Here is a 22,529-nt window from a genome sequence, read left to right as displayed (position 1 = left end):
TAATAAGGAGAAAGCAATGTATTTAGACTCAACTGAAAATAAACTCCAGCAGGGGAAAAAGGTGCCCATTCATAAAGATGTTTATACTAATAGGGCCCAGCAGAAGAAAATTATTTATTTAAAATCCAAAACATTTCTCTGAATAAGTTTGACCTCAGTTTCATGTCAGAGTTTAGTGGAAGAATGTATTCCTATGTATCTTCATTTTCCCATTAACATGCTACACCGAGAGAAAATAAACAAGTAAAAACCAAGTCACTGAAGTCAATGAACTGATATGAATTAGTTATTCATGTTTTAAAGTTGGTAGCAAAAAATGATTGCCAGTAAGTACAGGGGCTCACAGATCCCCAAAGTCAGCTGTTCTCTGTAAACATAGTTTTTACGTGGTTAATAACACGTCTTGGGCCAGAGTCTTGGGCCATCGCTCTGTTTTCCCGTCAGATCCCCCGCATGTGCATAAACATCTCTTCTCATTCTAGTGAGTATGAATTGGCTGCTTCTTCTTTATAATGATCATGTTTTACCTTTGAACAAATTGTTAAATTTGTTATTGGTCATGCATGAAAATAACTCTCTGGCCTGAAACCTGGACAAACTTATCAGACTTTAGCAGTTGATGCTGTTTTTGAAGGTGAAATATCATCTATTACTTAGAGCTGTATTAAACTATTTATTCACACCTCTTCAAGAATTGTGATTTTAAGTTTCCTATTTATACGGAAAATAGCATTTAGTTTCTTTTATGCCAAAAGCACTGGGCTAGACAGTGGGGAAAATAGAAAAGTGAATTAGGCCTGGTTCCTGCCTCCAGGAATCTGGCAGTCTACAAGGAGCGATAGGTAAGGCACTCATATAAATGGCTATAGTGGGAGATGGCATGGAATTGGGGTCATGGAAAGAAGGACCAAGTCCCCTAGGAATTCAGAAGGTGCCTCACTTCCAGCAGGGATGACTGGGGAATGCTTCACCACGGAGGAGGAGGCATCTGAGTTGGGCATTAAGCCACGAGTCAGATTTCAGAAGGCACAGATTGGGGGATGAGACACTGCAAGCAGGCAGAATGGCATGAGCAAGGACAGAAGTAGAAAAGCACAGGGAACAAACAATGATCCAATTTGGCTAGACCGTGGTGTTCTGCAGGGGGTGGTGGTGCTTGGGAGGTAAAGGTAAGTTGAGGTTAAACTGTGAAGGGTTTGGACGCATGGTACAAGAGTATAAACCCTGGTGGGAAATTGAGGAAAAGTGAAAGTTTTTACCAGAATGCATTTTAGAGCAACTGATCAGGCAGTACAATGCGGAATGGAGGAGGAAGAGGAGGCTTGGGGAATGACTGTGGCGTATCCCATATATGAGATGCATGGTGGGCTTCCCAACAAATTGCAATGAGCAGAGGAGCCTGAGGGACAGTTGGGATTTTTCTGTGTGCCAATTATTACTCAACCGACTTTTCTCCCCTCTGGCTTCAGGAATCAGAAAAGCCAGACTCCATGGAGGGGTTCCAAATTGTGAGCTGTGAATTCTAGGGAAGTACAAAATCTGAAGGGGTCGGAGGTGGGTACTGAAGTCAAGTTGCAGAACTAAACTTCTAGAGCCAGATAATAAGGACAAGCACAAATTAAGTCAGTTCGGGGAAATTTGAGAGTGGGAAGAGAGTCCTGCCGAAGTGTCTATAGTGGAATTTTTTAATTTTGTGTTTTCTCTTTTTGGTGATAACCTAAAAAATTTTGTGAAAGCATACCTGGGGCCACATGGATAACCATATTATAAATGTGTGCTTCTGTGCTTGCATTTTTCTATTGCACTGACACCAAGTAGTACTATTTTAATTTGCATGGGCTAAGGTGCAGAAGGCAGAGGAGGAATTAATATAGAAATGACATATTTGTGCCAGTTGAAGGCCAAATGAAATCCTGGTGAACTAAATGAACAATGAATTCTCAATGGTTAGACTAAGGAAATGGGGAAATTGAGTCCATGATCCCAAAACTAGGCAGAACTAAAGATTCAGAGTCCATTGCAACCAGAAACTAAGTTTTCTTAAATCAGTGTAGAATTTGGATTTCATTGGTTTGGTAATTTTCTTGATATTTAATTTGTAAACACATTTTGATTTTATAATTGTTTACCATCTATAACCATAACGAACTTACACCTAGTTACACTTGCACAGATGTGAGTACCATTATCTTAAAATGTTATCAGTTAATTCAGTGGGAGGAGAATGAATGAAAATTTTTTCGTTAAACTGGGCCCATACATTACCGATATTTGGGAAACACGTTTTGGCTTGTGGCTTGCATTTCTGGTGGACATACGGTGACTATTTGCTTAAATTGTCAAGGTAAAGAGGGTACATATATTTATATTTTAAGAGTTAAGCCTACCCATTTCTCAAGCTGTAAACTTCCAAGTTCCTATACGCAATAAAAAAGTTTTATTCAGTACCTATTTGTTTGTGGCAGTGAACTAGATTATTTACTATGTGACTTAACCAGGGAGCCCCTCCTTTCCAGGGTATGAAATAAAGCAACTGAATCTAGATTTTGAGAATGTGTATTAGAGAAGAAATTCTCCAATATTTTTCAATTTCGTTTTTATTCCATCCTGATTTCAGTAACAGGCAGAGTCAAAGGATGTAGGATGATATCATATATTCTTATGGTAGCTAAGCAGGCAAATAAAATTGGCAGATCAGTCACCACCGGGATTACATTATTTTTAGCATGGCTCATGTGAAGTTAAGTTTAGTGGATTCTGTATTACATTAATCGGCTACCAGTTCTGCTAAGTGTAATTAGCACCACTATTCATATCCCAGCCCATGTGTGAATTTGGCAGCACTGTCAGCATAACACACCTGTTTTCCTAGCCCAGGATATCAACTGAGCAACAACTGACTGATAGCTTGAATTATATCAAATATATTTAGTAGTGTTTCTGACATGTGTTCAAAGGAGGCAGTACCGAGATTTGTTTTCTCATTGCTGATATCATATAAAGAAATAGTAATTTCCCATGAGCTTCACAAAACGTCCGCTAAGTCATCTTGAAAATACCTCGGTGAGACATCCAACCATGTTTCCAAGGTATAGATTTGGAAAGAAGGGTCAGGATGTCCTAACCTTTAATATTCTCCAGCTTATCACATTCTCAAAGTTTTCTCCCTCTGCATAAACTCTCACGGTAAATGCTTCCAGCAAGCGGTGGAGCGTGCGTGCCAGTTTAAGAACGACCAGGTTTAGGGTAAGAAAAATCAATGGAAAATATTAGATTAGTGTTTCTATGAAGACAAATGTTTAAAATAAAACAAGTTATTAAATGCACTTATCTGGCATAAATACAGAATTCAAGTAACGCCAAATAATCATAAATTTCCAAATTAAATAAATGTCAGTTTCGATCCCATCTTTTGACTGCTAACAGTGTGCTCTCCGTCTCTCAGCCAATTCCCATGCTGAGAGGCCATGTCAGCTGGTCTACAAGTAAAACGGCCAGGGCATTGTCAAGCCTTGATACCACATTTCTTGTTTCTCAAAGCAACTGGCTTCCAGTCAGCTCTGTTCTCTTCTGGAAGCACACTCAAGTAATCATTCGCTCCGGATCCCTAAATTGTTTTATACTAAACAAATCACAGCAGTTTCCAGTCAACTCACTCTTCGCTCTATACCAAGTCTGCAAGATTAGGGAATCCTCTTTTCTAATGGGGCATCTTATTTTCAACTACAGCCAAGAATATGCCTTTAGAATTATGACGACTGGCCCTATAATCTACCAGCTCCCTACTCAAGGTAATAAAGGCATCTCAAGCCCTCCTACTGCTCCAAAGTGCCAATATGTCTTTCCCAGCTACCTGCCTCTGTGCCAAAAACATTATCATTAGCCCTAACCATTGGGATGAGGCCTTACACCCCAAACACCCCTATTAAATTGTAAATTATGGAGGCAACACCTTAATCCATTGATTATGAAACAGAGAGGTGCAATAGAATCATCTGGTGGAGCTTTTCAAAATACACATACTGAACCTCACCGTCCAGAACGTTTGCTCAGTAGGCGAGGCTATGGGTAAAAGCATGTTGAGAAAGCATCACTCAGATGTTCATCCTAGACTCAGATCCACTGCAGTAATCCTATATTAAGCATCCTAATGCAATAGAATAGATTCGCCTTTTTTAAGTGTCGTGAAAGAATAAGACAAGGAATAGGGAGACTTGATGCTGAGGTTGCAGTTAGGAAAGAAAAATGTAGGCCAGAATGGTTAGCTTCAGAGAAAACAAATCTGGGAAGCAGGGGACAACACGAGGAAACTGGGCCCTGGAAACAGTGAGGGGGCCTGGGATAGGTAAACAGAAGAGAAGTTTTAAAACTGCTTCCTAATTTATCCAGAGACGGACTCCAGTATTGAAATTTCCAGCCTTAAGTTCTTTACAACTGTGATAAACAGTTGGTGGTTCCTCAAAAAGTTAAACAGAAAAGTACCAAATGGCACAGCAATTCTATTCCTAGGCGTATACCCAAAAGAATCAAGAACAGGTGTTCAGACAAGTGCTCGGACACGAACATTCGTAGCAGCACTATCCACAGTAGCCAAAGAGTGAAAACAACCCAAATACCCATCAACCCATGGGTGAATAAATAAATATGGTATATCCATACAATGGAATATTATTCAGCCATAAAAAGGCATTAAGAATGATACATGCTACAACATGGTTGAACCCTAAAAGCATTATGCTAACTGAAGAAGCCAGACACAAAAGGCCACTTATTGCATCATTCCATTATACAACACGCCCACTATAGCTAAATCCATAGAGACAAAAAGCAGGTTAGTAATTGCCAGGGGCCAGGGAAAGAGGCAGGGTACTCAGGAAGGGGAAGAGGTGCTAATGGGTACAAGGTTTCCTTCCGGGTTGATGAAAAAGTTCTGAAACGAGATAGTGGTGATGGTTGCACAACATTGTGAATGCACTTAATGCCACTGCACTGTACACTTTATAACAGTTAAAACGGTAAATTTTACCATAATTTTCTAAGTGCTTTCCAGCTATGCTGTTTTTCATTCAAACTCTACCCCTCCTGTAGGAACTCAGAAGAAATGCACCCACCAGCGAGCTTCAGAGGGGCCAGGAGGCGCTGCTGCAGCCCGCTGCTCCCCTCTCTGTTGAATTCAGAGAGGGCTGAGTGGGTGTAAACAGGAGAAACTGGTGAAGGGCAGCGTCTCAAGTTACCCTGTGCCTTCGACAAGGAAAGGAGCAGAGCAAAGTGCTAAGAACATCTGAACAGTGTGGGTCCCTAAATGTCACTGGGCTCTACGTGACTAAACCTCGCCCAGTCTCCAGAAACTTCGTGGATTGGCAGGCAATGACTGCAGCATGCTCCCGCAGGTTACCCAACCCAACACAAAGGAGGATGCCACAGCAGGCGAAATGCCAAAGATTTCCCTCTGAGCAGGCGCCGTCTACATCTTCCCGGGGCCCCAGTGAGGAAACATAAAGAGCCTGTTACTTCCTTATGCCACCCAGCTCAGCCTCATTCCACATCTACAATTCAGAAACGCGAAAAAAACGAAGCTATTTTCCAGGGAATTCAGAGAATTCCCTAACTTCCTAACTACTGGCCACCAAAGTATTCAGCTATGAGACTTGAACAATGGAGAAAAGTACTTCTCTCTAAGGGGAATTCACTTTCTGATTATAGATACAGCTTCTCATTTCATTTCTCTGTGGCTGCTCTCTCTGGATTTACGGCAGCCGGGCCTTGGATTCGTAGCTCATCACAGCTGATTATCTTTGTTCTCAGTTTGGATAACTTAGATAAACAGAATGCATCACCTGAGTACATATGCGAGTCGACTTAAGCAAAAGGAAACAGAAAAACCTGAGGCAGAATTCAAGTTTTGTAAGTATATTTTAAAAGAATGTTAAATGGAAGGTCATCTAACAGTGTGTTTACAAATATTGTCTTAGGGCGATAGGATTCTTGGTGATATGTGGCTACTTTTCTTCTCCCTTTTTTACGTATGCCTGTATTTCTGAATTTTCTGCAGTAAGTATGTACTTGTTATTTTCTTAATGTTACATAAGAAAAAGTACCATATTATTTTTGGCCTGATATTAAATAAAAGTACATTTATATGGAAGCTCAAACAAATTGCTATTTTTACTGGTCTGTTTTCTCGTATCTTTACCTGTCGCCAAATAGCTTACATCTTGCTGGCTATTGCTTTCTCAATGGTACGTTCTTAACTTTTGACATCTTTTACACCTTTGATAATTACCAGAGCTTCTCCTCGAAGATGTTGAAGTCAATAAAGGAGTACGTGGGTCTAAAAGATAATAATTTGAAAATGAAACAGAGTCCAAAGAGAAAAATCAACAAACTCTCTTCTAAAGAACTTTTTATTGCAGCATAATATACACAAAGAATTAGTAAATTAAAAGTGCACAGCTCTGTCACAAAATGAACATAACTATGTAACTGCCACCCAAGTAATGAAATAGACCATGACCAGCACCCAGAGGCCCCTCAAATCCCTCTTCCAATTCCCAACTCCACCCTCCTCTCCAAGGTTGACCACCAGCCTGCTCTCCAGCACCACAGACCAGCTTTGCCTTTTTTTCTTTCTTTTATTTTTTTGTGGTGAGGAAGATTGGCCCTGAGCTAACATCTGTTGCCCATCTTCCTCTTTTAGCTTGAGGAAGATTGGCCCTTAGCTAACATCTGTGACAATTTTCCTCTATTTTATATGTTGGATGCCTCCACAGCATGGCTTGATGAGTGGTGTGTAGGTCCGAGCCCAGGATCTGAACCCATGAAACCTGGGCTGCCAAAGCAGAGCGTGCAAACTTAACCACTACACCATGGGGCTGGCCCCCAGTTTTGCCTATTTTTAAACATCATATAAATCAATCATACAATATGTATTCCTGTGTGTTTGGCTTCTTCCATGTAGCATAATGTTTGTCAAGTCTGTCTGTGTTGTGTATAGCAGTAGTTCAAATTTGCTGTTTTATACTATCCCATTGTATAAATGCACCACAATTTAATTACCTATCCTACTGCTGGTGGATACCTGGGTTGTTTATAGTTTGGGAATATTACAAATAATGCCACTATGAACATTTTTGTTTATGTTTTTTAGAGGACCACATGTATGCACTTCTTTTGGGCATAAACCTGGGAGTGAATTATCTGGTCATAGGGTAATTGGATGTTCAGCCATAGGAGATATTGACAAACAGTGTTCCAAAGTGGTTGTACCAATTTGGATTCCCACCAGCTCTATAAGAAAGTTCCACTTGCTCCACATTCTTACCAACTCTTGGTATTTTCCAACTTTTTAATTTTAGCCATTCTATCAGGTATCAGTACTACATACTATCTCACTGTGATTTTAATTTGCATTTCTGTGATGAATTATAATGAGGTTATAGACCTTTCCTATGTGTCTTGGTTATTTGACCATCATCTTTTGTGGAATGCCTATTCAAGTGTTTTGCCCACTTTTCTATTGGGTTGTCTGTATTTTTCCTTATTGATTTGTAGATGTTTTCTACTTATTCCAGACAGAAGCCTTTTAACAGTGATATTTGTTACAAATATATTTTCTTTTGCAGGTGTGTGCTTCTGTCAGGGCAGAGAGCAGAGCATCTTTGTGGACAGAGGTGATAGGAGCTGGAATACATCCCTGTGGTAGACGATCTATTTTCAGATCATTTGTTTTTAAGATTTGGCCCTTCGGGATCCCAAATAAAAGCCTGAGTTGATTACTAAGACCCTTTCTCCATGGCAGGCCCTTAATTCCAATTATTTCACCCCAGCCTCATGAGAGTGCTGAGATCTCTACTCTGCTTTTCAGCCTTTCCGCTGCTACTTACAAACCAGCCAATGCTTCTAATGGAAAAAGTCATGTGGGACCAAATGTCATCTCTGCCTGTAAGCCAATTGAAGACAGGTAAAGATATGAGAAAATAGAACAGCGACAATAGCAATTTGTTTGAGCTTTCATATACATATACTTTTATTTAACATCAGGCCAAAAATAATGATACTTTTGTAACATTATGATTTTATAAATTATCATCCATTGAAAAGGCTTAGAAATAATCACCTTTCCAGTACCAGTGAGCACTCTAACACTCACGTTGTGGTTTCTAAATACCTTTCCCACCAAAAGGAACCAGCTCATTCTAGGCCTATGGCAAGAAATACGCCAGATAAACCTGGAACATTTTGTCAAAGTAGAAAGCAAGGAAACTATTAAAGACTATCACGATTGTCAGAAGGTCCAAGGAGCCAACTTGAAAAGGATTCCACAGCCAAAGATGGAACAATGTGAACACTGCAATATTAATATTAACTGCAATGGATTAAAATATATTGTATATGTTTAAATGCGTTAGATTGTTATGATGCTAAACTCATTACTCATTGGCTACCTTTGGAGAATGCTAGGGAATTAATTTAATATTCTGAAAACTGGTAAACAAAAAGAAGGAATCAAGCACTCTTATTGCCTTTCGTAAACTAACTGTACTTGAAGATAACCACACAGCTGATAAGGGAAAGCATTTCTTTATAGAAATATTCCAGCTTATAAATTAGGAAGGAATTATAAAGTTAAATTATCATCATTTTGCAAGCCCTGATAAACTAATGAAAGTAGGAAATTATCATTAATGCCTCTTACTATCACCAAAGGAGGAATAACCAGATATGTGCCTCCTACCAGAAGTAGATACCACCACCTATAAAGAGAAGTCTCCAGATCTAACTTGCAGTTTCTAATAGATATAGGGAAAGAGGACCCCATTAAATGATGGTTTGAGGATGCAATCTGCAGAATCAAGAATGTACAAAGCTATGCAGAACACACGCCCTAGCTTCCCCAATGAATTCTCCAATAAATTGCAAGGGAAAAAAATTAGGTGGGGTAGAGAGCCTAAAGATTACAAGAAAATTGAGACTATCAACCAACTGCCATGTACAAATCTTATTGGAATTCTGATTTGAACAACCGTTTAAAAAAAAGATTTTTTAGGCAGTCTGGGATATTTGATCGCTGACTACCTATTTGACGATATTAGGAAATTATTACTGATCTTTTAGGCATGATAATGGTTATGTGATTATGTCGTTTTAAAGGAGTTTTTATTGTTTAGAGATACATACTGAAATAGTATGAGTAGAATGATTCAGTGTCTTGGATTTGCTTCAATATGACCCATCTATGAGCGGTAGCAGGGAGTTAGATGAAACAGGATTTGCCATGAGTTGAAAACTGATCAAGACAGGTGATAGGAATATGGGTCTTCTTTGTATTATTTCTCCCTCCATTTGTGTAAAGATAATAAAAAGTTTAAAATTCCAGAACATCTACAAATATCTCCACACTATCCACCTAGGATTTAAAGTTATCTTCTTCTTTGGGTGATTATTAAGGCTTGGAGAAAAACACCTGACTGTTTTATTTTTGAATAGAAAGACATCACAGGACTGAGGGAGAAGCTGGCCAGGCTGAACTTGGCAATCCCGGGGAGGCCATCATAACTTACATTTCAGTCCCTGTCTTTAAAAGGCTAAATTTCCAGAGTGAGTCCCACATTAATTTTCTGACCAACCTGAGGACAGTGAGGTAAAGCTTTTGCCTGTTTCCTCTTTCTACTTCTTAACACAAATACCTCGGGGAACTCCACAACCAAGAGTGGAAAGGGGTGGAGGATGTTATTTTAAAGGATCTTGGTGGACATTCTCATAGTTACAAATTGTCTTTTGTTAAGCAAAACACCTTGATGAGCCATTTAGGTAAAACAATGGTGGTCCTCTAGAAGAAGAGAAAAGAAAAAAGAAATGACTTTCTCGTAGATATTTCTTTTAATGAGAAGAATTTGGATGGTGCACAGAGAGACTCTGAGAAGTAAGTGGCCTCACAAGAAAGGACGGGGGGAATGTATGGACAGTGAGGGAACCCAGCACCCTGGAGGGAAAGCCTTTTCAAAGAGAAAATATTTTCCATAAAGAAATTTTCAGTGCTGGCAATGGCTATGGGGCTGTTTAGAACAGAGATGGCTAAATTTCAATTTTGAAGTATCTGTTGTGCTATAAGGTAACATGACCCCCAACCCTTTGTTATTGCCAAACCAAACGAAAAAGCAACTGCCCACACAGCCATATGTGAGTGGTTCTTGGAGGAAAAACAAAGGCAAGGCAGCTGCTGTTCATGTTGAGTTGCTTGTGGGCAGAAGGAAGAGACAACCACAGGACAGGTGACGTGTTCAGTGGAATCAAAGCAGCATATGACTAGGGGATATGGACGCCCCTCCAGAATCCTCGGATATGAGGTGGGGGCAGAAACTAGGGGTAGAAGCTTCAGCCAGTTCATTTGACTATTAAAAGAAAATATAAATATATAATAAGAGACAATTCCACAAGGCTGGAAGATTTGGGAACATCCAAGAACCTAACACTGGGAGGACAGTTAGAAGGCAGTTTAGACCACCACGTTCTGTACCATGGTCTGTAATCCTGGGCTATTAATTCTGGGAAAGACCCCAGAGATCACCCAGAACAGCAGTTTTGGACTTGGTCCGCAACGTCCTTGGTTTCTCAAAGGTGGCCTGCGGGCTTCCAGAAGGGCTCAGATTTGGGCCTCTAATCCTTGTTTCATCCAGAAGACTTGAATCTATATTACATATTAGGATTCCATATCGGACCTTATTTTTCAAAAAAGATTTCTGCTGCTAAAAAGAAGAAAAAGTCATTGATATCATCTAAGCCCCTTATGTAACAGAAAGGCAAAGAGTCGAAAAATACTAAGGAACTTGCCCACGATCACAGAGCAGAGCGGATATTAGAACCTAGTTCCTCTGATTCCCAGTCCACGCTTTCCTCCTCTTGACTGAGAGGCTAACAAAGGTGCCAGTGGAAAACGGATGTACCCTCACAGCTAGACTGGTCTCTTCAGTGTCCAGGGCTCTCGGCATCACACGCAAGTCACTGTAGGCTGGATAGCAGGGCCTTCTCGGCAGTATAAACCAGGTGGCGGAGAAAGGCTTGCAGGCTAAAGGAGACTTTTGTCCTCTCTGTCTGCTGCAAATATCCATTCTAATTCAGTTTCCAGGCCCCGCAGAAAGCCTGAGGCTGAAGGAGAAGTCCCAACTTCATCTATCCACCTGTCTTGTTCCCACTCCACAAGACAGTCTGAGCTGCCTTCCCTTGCATTCCCCGATGTTCCTTTTTTTCTCCCAGTTTTCTTGAGATATAATTGACATACAACACTATAAATTTAAGGTCTACGGCATAACGCCTTGACCCTAATCTGTTTCTAACGAAGTCAACTACCATTTCTCAACCAAATTCTATCTTCAAAGCCAAAAATTAAATTTCAGGAAAGTCTCAGGCATAACGGAAAGAAGAGTGGGTTGAGAACGAATATTTCCTAGGTTGCCAAGACATTCTACCACTTAGCTGTGTGGCCAGAAGGAAGTTAATTAATTCTTCATCTGTAAAATAATACTTCCCTCATAGGGTTATTGCATAAGGAGCAAATGAAGTTAGCCACTTAAATCATCTACCCCAGGACATGTGAGTTATTCAGTAAATATTGATTGGATTTTTTTTCACATTTTAATTCAGCCTCACAAAGAAGCACTACAGTACTCGCTTGGTGTTCTGTTCCTGGTACTCAGCAAAAGCAAGGAGACCAGCAGCTGCCAGAAAGGCCGTGAAGATGTATTTCTTGTCTATGACTGAGTTCTGGATGTTTTTCCTGGGATGCCGATGTGTCCAGAGAAAAAGGCAAAGTTGTTTCCTTTCAGAATATATGATCTGAAAAAATGGCAGAGTTCTTCTGTGGTCACAATTGACTGCCTGCCCAGGCCGCTCTTCCTCTGGCTGTCTCCTGGGGTCCAGGAAAATGTTGACATCTCAGCAAATATCTCATTTTGTTGATTCAAGCTTGTAGAAGGAGTCAGCCACACAGAGCCTCCTCAAGCAGGTGAATCCAACCAACTCTAAAGGAAACTCAGCTCCCTTCCTTCACACAAGACATTTTAGAACAGCAGGCCTTCAGCTTCCCAAGGCAGCAGTGACTCCATCTTCCCATCCTTTCCTTTCACCAGGCACCATGACGGGGTTCTTCCTCAACTACGCATGCTCAGTTTGTTCATTTACTTAATCAAACAGCAGCTGTAAATCCCTAGCAGAGGAATTACTATCCTGTGTCCTTGTGATGCCTGCCCAGTTGTCTAGTCTGTAGCCATTCTGTGACCTTACACACAGTCCCCTATCCTGCCCTCAGATGACAGCCATCCTTTCCAATCACAAACTCACGGCTCTGAAGAAATGAAGGCCTAATCTTAATGGTTTTTCTGGAGTTTCACTAACTTGCAACCCTCAAAGCAGCCTGAATTTATACGCACAGCTCAGGGGAAAAAATTTGCACAAAAGTTGAGACACACTTATTGTAAAAATCAGCAATCATCATAATAATGCTATGTAACAAACCAACCTAGAACTCGGGGACTACACCTTAAGGTTCTGCTTCAAGCTGCAAGTCAGCTGGGACAATTCTATTCCACAAGTGCTCATCCTGGGTCCCTGGCTGAGGAGACAGGAGCCCTTACCATGGGAAGAGTCAGAGGCTCCCAGAGGCTCATGTGGACGCACACAAAGCATCTAAAGGCCTAGAAGCAGAACTCACACACTGTCATTTCCTACTATTTTCCATTAGCCAAAGTAAGTCACAATGCCAACTCCACATCAGCAGTGTCGGGAAGAATACTTCTCCTACACAGGGAGGGGAGAGAGAGTGAACACTGCTGAACAATGGTCTAACCCACAGCACCTACGGAAATGCCAGTTAGTCGTTCCCTGTATGCTCAACATTTCCCTACATCTCAATATCGATGTCTTCTTTGCCCAGAGGTAGAAGTTAGATAACACGATCCTTCTACAGATAGGGAGGTTGTCTATCACAACAAAAGCTGCATGAGGTCTGCCCACAACGGCTTACTGAGCCTTAGGTAAGAGATATGGACTCAGCCTTTCTGTTAGTCGTGTGTAGCAGTCACCAGAAATAGATTCATGTATAAACGATATGTAGTTAAAACACACACACACACTCAGAAACCACAGACATTTTTGCAATCTCACCAGTGCCATGGGGAACCTCCAGCTTGTGGTCTGGCCTTCTATGTGGAGTTTCACTTGAGTATTTACTTTGGAATTTGATAAACACAGCTAGTCACAGGGCTATCACCACATGGTACGTTTGCTGCCACAGAAACACAGAATGTCCTCTACGGAAACATCCTCTGTTCATCCTGTAAGCTGAATTCCTGCTAGTTCCTAAAGATCCACAAAACGGCTCTAGGGGGTCCTACTTCATGGTAATTTGGGATGGAGGGTAATGCATTAGCTTTGCACACGTCTTCTTTTGCCTCCTTCCTCTGGCAGAATTATCTTCATCTTGTTTTTAAAAAAAAAAAGTAGAGAAAATATGGTTTCACTTGAACAACTGAAAAGTGGGAGTGGGCACAGATGAAGGTCTGGCTAGGGTTGGTCTTCTGGAACTTCTTCTGCTTTGCATACCGAATTATACCCAGAGATCTAGGGGAAAAACATCTAGCAGCAGGCTGACCCGGAATTAACCTCAGAACGTGTTTGCCTATTATTTATCTTTTTATTGTAATGTGGAGGGAAGACAAACATTTCTTCCCCTTCCTATGTGCTCAGGATTTAAGCTAAGAGACATTTAGCAGGAAACCTGATGGCAAGTTTCCTGGAAGTCCCAGAAGAAGAGACCACACAAAGTAGCAGAAAGTGCCCCAGCTCTGTAACCAGACAGATGCGGGTTTCAATCCAGAGTCCACTCCATCCTCTGTCCTGCAGCAAAATTGCTTACTGAAATAGTTTAAGTTCCTTATTGCTACATAACAAACCACCTCAAAACTCAGCGGTTTAAAACTACAACCATCTTACCACAGCCACAATTTCGTGGGTCTGGAATCAGGGCAGTGCAGAGCAGGGACAGACTGTCTCTGCTCTGCAATGTCTGTGGCCTCAGATAGGGTAGCACAGGGGGCTGGGAATGGCTGGGATGTCCCCACTCAGAACATATGCTGGGGCCTGGATTCTGGCTGTTGGTTAGTCTTTTTGGTTCTTCTCCAAACAGTATCTCATGGGGCCGGAATGTCCAAGATAACTGCTGAGCTAAGATGGCTACAAGAGCTGGTGCCGGCCAGATAGGTTTCCCTCCTCCCCCACCCCTCCCCCCCTCCTCTCTTCTCCTCCTTCCTCTTCCCCTCCATCCTCCTCTTCTCTCTGTCTCCCTCTCCCTCCCTCTCTCCCAGTAGCATCTCCACATGGCCTGCTTGGGCTTACTCAAAGCATGACCATCGCAGCGTACTTGAACCTCTTATATGGCAGCTGGAAGAAAAGGAAAAGCTATCAAGTCTCCTCAAGATTAGAACAAGAGCACACAATGTCGCTTCTGCCTCATGCTATTGGTCAAGCCAGTCTCAAGGGCCAACTCAAAATCAAGGGAAGAGAGAAAAATACCCAACCTCTTGATGGGGTGGCAAAGAATTTGCAGGCTTTTTTTTTGGTGAGAAAGATTGTCCCTGAGCTAACATCTGTTGCCAACCTTCCTCTTTTTGCTTGAGGGAGACCGTCACTGAGCTAAAATCTGTGCCAGTCTTCCTCCATTTTGTACGTGGGATGCCACCACAGTGTGGCTTAATGAGCAGTGGTAGGTCCACTCCCAGGATCTGAACCTGTGAACCCCGGGCTGCCAAAGCAGAGCACACACACTTAACCACTAGGCCACTGGGCGGGCCCCTGCAGCCATTTTTAACCCGTCACAGACTCAGTTTTCAAATTTGTGAAATAAAGACCAAAAACTCTATTTCATATGACTGTTTTGAAGATTTGATAAAATGTTTTTAAAATATTTGACATCTAGGTGGCATTATTAAATGGTAGCCTTTATTACTGAGAGAGTTAGCTTGAACAAGACAACATCCAAAACTCCCAAGATCAGATCTTGGTCTTACTGATATGAAAAGAATGACAGAACAAAACTTTCTAGAGATGTCAACATATAACCAACATATAATATATAATAAATGTTCCTATTCTATTGTTTCTGTTGTTTCCTGTTGATTTGTTCTGTCATTATTAGCCTTACATTGTTTCCATTGCTCACATAATCTAATTTCCATTCCTTCTAGTGGAACAAGCCAGCATTATGGTGGAACCGTACTATGGTGGAATCTGTGGGGGATGAGGAATATCCTGGTGTTGGGAGCAGATGCTTAGAAAGAAGCCCTGTTGTTGGAAATGGCCCATGTATGCCAAGCCTTCTTCTCCAGACACACAAAGGGCGAAGAGAAGAACTGACCTCCTGCAGAAAGACATCCTCCCCTGGGGCGTGGACAGGCCCCGCGGACCAGAGAATGGAAGTCTTAAGAGGACGTGAGTTGAAATCCCAGCTCTGACACTTGCCACATGAGACAAGTTCCTTACTTCTCTGTACCTCCTTTTCTTTTACACAGAAGTGTATGGTAGGTGGTATGGTACATGGAGGATACTCACAGGCCCTGCTTTCAGGACCTAGCCATGTCAATGGACACAATAATTCAGTGTCCCAGCTTTGCACCCATTCTCTACTTTACACTTCCTGTCCCCATAAGTACATTCATATTGATAGCATATGTGGCTTGCACTTTGAGCTGGAGAATTAACTCACTTAGCTTGGAGGTGACTTGAGAAACCTGAGCCTCCAGAGAGGAAGGAGCATCCAGGGGCCAAGGACCCTGTGAGAGAATGGGGGGCTCTCCTGTTGCTGCAAAGAGCCTGTCCAGGGCTGCCTCTCCTGAACTGTACATTCAGTTTCCTGCATCTCACCAAGGTGACAAGATGATCTCTTGAGAAGTTGATGCCTATTACTCCCTCTTTATTTCCTCAAACTGCTTCCATCTGGCCTCTACCCACAACAATCCCTCAGAACAGCTCTCTCTAGGGCCACCAAGGACACACATCCGCAAAAACAACAGATGTTTTTGTCCTTATCCCACTTGACCCTGTGCAGTAGCATTTGGCACTGTTGACTTCTCCTTCCTTTTTAAAACACTCTTTCCTTGGCTCCAAGTGACACAAAACAGATCTGTTTTTCTTCACACCAACTTCTCCAACTCATTCTCTTCACAGGTTCATCTTCCTCTACCTGACAATTAAATGTTGAAGTTCCTCAAAACTTGGTGCTGGGTCCTCTCCTCTTATCACTCTATACTCCGTGTCTCTTGGATCTCTCATCCATGACTCTCCCTCGAAGGCTTGCTAATGGCACAAAAGTTTATGTCTTTAGTCAAGATCCCTCCTATGGACAACTCTCGTTAGGTATCTCAGAGGCGCTATAAATCCAAAATGTCCAGAGTTGAATCCATAATCATCTGCCACTATCACTTCTCCATTTATGAAACCATCATCTGTACAGTTTCTTAAGCCAGAAAACTAAGTCATCCTTGATTGACCTCATTTCCTCTTCCCTATCCTGTCAATTTTCTCTCTTATTTTTTGGATCTGTCACCTTCTCTCTATATCTACTAACTTCTTACAGAGCCTACTGTAATAGACTAGTAAGTTCAATCACTATTTTTAAAACTGCAAACCACTAGTAGACTGTGAAATAAATGCAGTGGATGGCAACCAAAACTTTTTTAATGAAATAAACTAGTCTAGATAAAAACAGAAAAGAAAATACGGGAGCGCATCACTCCGTAAAGAGAATAAATCTTCTCTTGACACTTTAACTTCTGGTGTGTGTGTTTGTGGTGTATACTGGGTCAAAATGTAAAATATATTAAGAAGTGTATTAAGAAATTAACAAGAGATCACCTGCAAAAAATGTTTGACAGCCACTGACACGATCCATTCTGCCCTTCCTGTAAAATAGCCTCTACAAGGCAACCAGAGTGATTCTTTCAAAACACCAGTCTGGGAGCCAGCCCGGTGGCATAGTGATTAATTTCACGTGCCCTCATTCCGTGGTCTGGGGTTCACAGGTTTGGATTTGGGGCATGAACGCACACACTGCTCATCAAGCCATGCTGAGATGGCTTCCCACATACAAAATAGAGGAAGATTGGCACAGATGTTAGCTCAGCAACAGTCTTCCTCAAGCCAAAAGAAGAAGATTGGCAACAGATGTTAGCTCAGGGCCAATTATCCTCACCTAAAAGACAAAAAAATCCAAAAGTCTAATGTCACTCCCCATGGCTTCTGGCACCAATAACAACCAAAGATGGTCATGTCTCCAGCCCCAACGCCATCTGGAATACATTTGCCCCCTTTTTTCTGTGCTCCAGCTTCACAGGCCACCTTTTAGCTCCTTCTGATGTCTGTGTTCCCTCCTACCATAGGAAAACTGTTCCCTTTGCGTGTCTCCTTCCCTTAACTGCCTAGTTAGGACCTAACACAGATCTTGCCTTGTGCACTGGAACACATTTACACTTTTACACATTTTTATGAAAGTTTGGCTAACGTCTGTCCTCCCCACTAAATTTGAAAGTCAATGAGGTCAAAGACTAGGCTTTTACTAATCATTACAGCCCCAGCACCTAGCTCACTCCTTGGCACATAGTAGGGGATTTGTTAATATTAGTTAGGTAAATTTGGATGTGAATCCCCGGTCTGACATTTATTAGTTATACGAGCTCAAGGTATTATCTTCACTGAGCTTCAGCTTCTTAATCTGTAAAACAGGGGCGATACCTCCCCGTTGGGTTACTGTGAGAATTAAATATGTCCAAAATGTCTGCGTGTAACAATGCTTAAATTATTGTTCGATAAGCAAATACATGACATAATTTCCCAAAGGATCCAGTTTTCTTGGCCCTAAGATAATCAGTCTTGGTGTTCTTCAGCTTCTACCTCTGATTTTAACCTACCTCTTCAACTTTTGCTGGTTAAGGTGAGGTTTTTCAGTGTTTCTTTTAAATAGGCCAGTCAAATCCAAGTAGAACCATGTGCTTGGCTAGCTCAATAGCTCCCAAACTTCTACTGAATTCATAACCAAAACCACACAACTTAACACTGATTTTGTCTTTACTTAGAACATTTTTCCTCCTCAGACCATACGTTCCTTGAGAGCAGGGTGCATAGGCTCCATTTTGTACATATTTTACAGTTTTCCCAGCAGGAAGATGAAAGGCAGCCTGGTATATTAGAAAAAGTACAAGGTTTGGACTCAAATGACCCCTTCATTTTACCATTTATAAGCAGGGTGACCCTCAGCTAATCTCTTAAATCTCTCTAAGCCAGTGGTTCCCAAACATGGCTGCATGCTGCAATCACCTGTTACTGCTGTTAGTATTTTTTAAAAATACTGATGGCCAGCTTCTACCCCGAGACGTTCTGAGGTACTAGGTATGGGTTGCTGCCTTGGCTTTGGGACTTTTGAAAGCCCCCCAGGAGATTCTACAGCTAAGTTTGGAAACCATTGCTCTAAACTACCAATTCCTTTGTCTATAAAACAGTGGTGAAGAGTCCCCATTAAAAAAGTTAATAAGATCCTTTAACAAGATCACGGACAGTAAAGGGTTTGGCACCCTATAAGCGGTTACCGCTGTTAGTGGGTGGTGGGAGAAGTTGTAATACATAGTCGTGAGGGATCAGACGATGAAGATGCACGACGACTCTCACCAGCCGAGCTGGCTATGCAACACATTTAGATCCCTTTAAATGTCAGCCCAATTTCTATTTCTATACATCTGGAACTTCTTCTGACTTGCAGAAAGCACCTCACTGCAGAGACATCTTTGATTTGAGTTTACTGCAAGTGACATGGACACCTGCCTTTTCACTTCACGCAGCCAAGGTACAACACATCTCTATGACGAGTCTCGTGATGAGCCAGGAAACCTTTTGTAAGGCCTTCCATTTTTACAGGGCTAACGCTAACACGTGAGGAGAAAATTTTGATATCAAGTTGCATCTGAGACTTTGAAACTATTTTGGGTCAGCTACACAGCAGAAGTTTGGGCCTGGCAGTGAGCCGGAAAATGGAGCCAAAAATAAACCAAAGACCATTATAAAAATGTTGTAAGTGCCAAATGCATGAGATGTGAAAATTGCAACATAATGGAGCAAAAATTTACAAAAGAGGCTCTCCAATGGTGGCACGAAGTATTCCAACCCAGAGGAAGAAAGTTCAGAGGGAGAGGTCTGGAGAGTGAACCCAGCCCCTGGAAATGAGCCCTCCAGACAGCGATGAATGCCCCATCCAAGGCTATTTACAATGTATTACCCACTGGGAGTCAAGAGCATTGATTTTTCCCCTATCGGAGCGCACAGGCTAGAGAGCCAGGGTACCGGGAGGTGTTTTCATAAAAGTTAATTGGGCCACTCTGCTTTCCACCGTCTTCAGCAAATGCTGCTGTCTGCCCTTCTTCCGGCCTGGACACGCTCCTCCTGCTCTTCTCTCAATATCCAGCCGCTCCACAATGCACTCGGGTGCATCTATTTGTTATTTATGGTCTTATTTTCCTGAGCTCCTGAAAAGGTGGTGATTTATTCGCAGTGAGTCTCGTAGTGCAGGCTCAGGAAGGGCGGCCGCGAGCACTGGGCTTCTCCCTCTGGCTCGGCCCGCCTGGCAGTCTCAGCCTGCTCTGTCCAGTCCATTCCCACCCTCCCTTTCCCCAATTAGGAACTGCTACCAATTGCACATGGACAGATTTATGCATGGCTAGGGACCAGCTAGTCTCCCACTGATTGTCTAAAAGAAGAGTATGTTCTGTGTCAAAAATCCTTTGCACGGAGTCCAACTGTTTTCTTGGAAATGGCTTCTTTGACCTGGGCCCATAATTATTTTAGGTTTGAATTTTATGGGCCTGATGCAAAGTCAACATTTTCTTTGTGAGACTTATTCAGGGTACAGCATATTTCTGAAGAGTGCAAAGGTTTGAGGATATTTCTATCATCCAGTGCCAAGAGAATGTGCCAGAAAAGAAGAGGCAGAGGAGCAGGCTTAATGACCACTTATGAAGGGATTTGGGGACACCAAGGTGGATATGATAGTCTATCAACATTTTTTTTAGTAGCTTGATGTTAACACAGGAGATGGAGCTATGCCCTCCTTGTCCAGGTGAACCCCCTCAGCAAGGCCACCAGGACTGCTAAGATCCAGAAAATGGCTTAACTGGCCCAGAGCCATGTCATCTCTTACCATCTGACCCCGACTGAGAAGACCAAGGTGGAGATAGGGTTGGCAACAAAGCTGTGCATCAATCACCCCTCACTTTTCCCTAAAGATTTGCCCATCTCCCATATCATGATGTACCTTGGGACGAGCTAATGAGAGGGCGGGCAGTGGGCCTCAATGGACGTCAGGTGGTCAAGCGCTATTTTAATCTATTCGCACAGATGGGGAATGCACGGTCTTGATGCTCATGTGATACCCCCTTACTGATGAGCATGGATAGGAAACAAAATATGAAAAACTTAAGGGATGCTCATATTTTTCTTCCTTAAAACCCTGCTGGTGTTTCATCAATCTCCATTATTTAAGAAAAGCCCAAATATGTCACCCAGGTCCGAAATTCCTTGAGGTTACCAGCAGAGATCCAGAGGTCTGTGAAATGAAACAATGAGGGAGAAGAGTTTTTTCTTCCACGTGTCATCCCCTTCCCACTTTCCTTTTTCCCATCATCACTACCTCCTGGGGTTATTGCAAGATTTAAAAGGAGATAAAGTGTAGGGAAATGATAACCTCCTCTGCAAATGTAAGAAATTGCTCGTTTTAGTATTACCGTTCATACCTCATTGGCATTCTTCTTTTCAGGTCACCTTCGCCACTCTCCCCTAATTGGGGTGTTAAGATTGCTGCCTGGCCCTCTGCGTCTTCCATGAGATGCCCCAGCTTTCCCCTCACCAGGCCTTTCCAGACCCCTTGCCACTCCATCAATGTGTACCAGCCTTGACCACTGGTTTTAGATTGTTACAATCAGAGTAACTTCATTAAGATCAGGGCATGTGTGTACACCTGTGCATATATGTGTGGGCTTATGTGTGCATGAGGATATAATATTCTGTCATTTAAATGTTCAATAATACTTCTGGTTTCTAGCTCTATATGTAAGGAGCTTGGAAGTCGCCACACCATCCTAAAATAAGTAAAAAGCTGAACAGAATGAAAATCAACAACTCCTCTTGGGTCCATAAGTGAAAACAGTGCCAGCCGTCCTCTATGTGCTGGCTATATGGGAGCTCTCCTAATCTCTCCGACCCGATGAAGTGTTATCACCCCCAAGCTAGAGATGGGGAAACTGAGACACAGAGGGATTCCAGGAAATTGCCTATAGTAATACAACTAGTTAAGTGGATGAGTCAGGCTTTCAACTCACACAGTCTGGCTCCAGAGCCTACATCTTCATTACTATACTTGACTACCTCTCTAGAGTCTACAACGATCTCCAAGTTGATGGAGGATGTATCTGTAGACACTTCCAACCACACCAGTGGGCAGATGCGCATTATTCCCCTATGTAATACTGACTATTCTGTGCCTCAGATTGGGTAAAAAGGTAGTTCTTTTTGGTCACCTTTTGTGCTTTTAACCACAGCACCCATTGTCGAGTAGAAGGTATTAACCTCTTAAATGGTATCTCAAACTGTGGTATTGCTTACATGATGGGGTAAGTCACGCGAACTCTGGCACTTTGAGAAATAGTAGTAGGAGTGGCGGCAGCCGCAACAGCAGCAGCAGTTGAAATACAAAACTGCTACTAATAACAATAACAATAGTAACAAGAGTCATAATAGCGCCATGTTCATTAATTATCATCTACCAAGCATCATGCTTAGTGTTTTCATATTCATTATATTCTTCAATCCTCGCCAAACACTCTAAAGTAGGTACTATTATCCTCATTTTATAGACGAAGAAACTAAGACTTATAGTGAGGTCACGTAAATTCTGTAAGGTCACAGACTAGTGTGAAAATGAGATTTGAACTCAGGTCTTAGTGCACGACCTACACAAGGACTGCATGACCCTCTATTGCCAATTCAACCTTCCGGTAAGTTTGCCTACCAGTAAAATGTAGGGCGTTGAATTCTAAGATGCTTCCTAGCTCCACAGTGGAAAGGATTGAATACCATTGAAGAGATATCAGATCAAATCTCAGTGGAAAAGTAAGTGCAGTCATGCATCACTTAACAATGAGGATACATTCTGAGAAATGCATCATTAGGTGATTTCATTGTTGTGTGAATGTCATAGAGTCCCGAAGGGGAACAAAATTTGCCACCTCAAAATGTATCTCTTTAACATGAGAATTATTTTAAGCTGATTAATTTGTTAAGAAACAAGACTCAGAAAGTTTTTTTTTGTTATCTTCGTGTTAACTGCCTAAAAGAATTCAGATGAGAAAACTTGTCTCAGGAAGAGAGCAATCACTCTAGCATGACATGAACTAGGTGGCAGACAGGGAGGAACCTAGAAAAGCCTATTTGTTGGGCTCCCT

General features: G+C 42.0%; 1 long non-coding RNA gene across 1 annotated transcript; it reads left to right on the top strand.

Moving 5' to 3' along the window:
* The first annotated feature begins 1,062 nt into the window (after nucleotides 1-1,062).
* Nucleotides 1,063-12,606, top strand: LOC139041715 (uncharacterized). Its single transcript, XR_011497447.1, has 3 exons — nucleotides 1,063-1,169; nucleotides 5,089-5,904; nucleotides 11,641-12,606. It is a non-coding gene; the product is annotated as an uncharacterized lncRNA (long non-coding RNA).
* The last annotated feature ends 9,923 nt before the right edge of the window (nucleotides 12,607-22,529 follow it).

The sequence above is a fragment of the Equus asinus genome, chromosome 23, assembly GCF_041296235.1.
Source record: "Equus asinus isolate D_3611 breed Donkey chromosome 23, EquAss-T2T_v2, whole genome shotgun sequence".
In the NCBI taxonomy this organism is placed as follows: domain Eukaryota; kingdom Metazoa; phylum Chordata; class Mammalia; order Perissodactyla; family Equidae; genus Equus; species Equus asinus.
The sequence above is the reverse complement of the archived record's forward strand: the minus strand, read 5'-3'. Positions and strand labels throughout refer to the sequence as shown.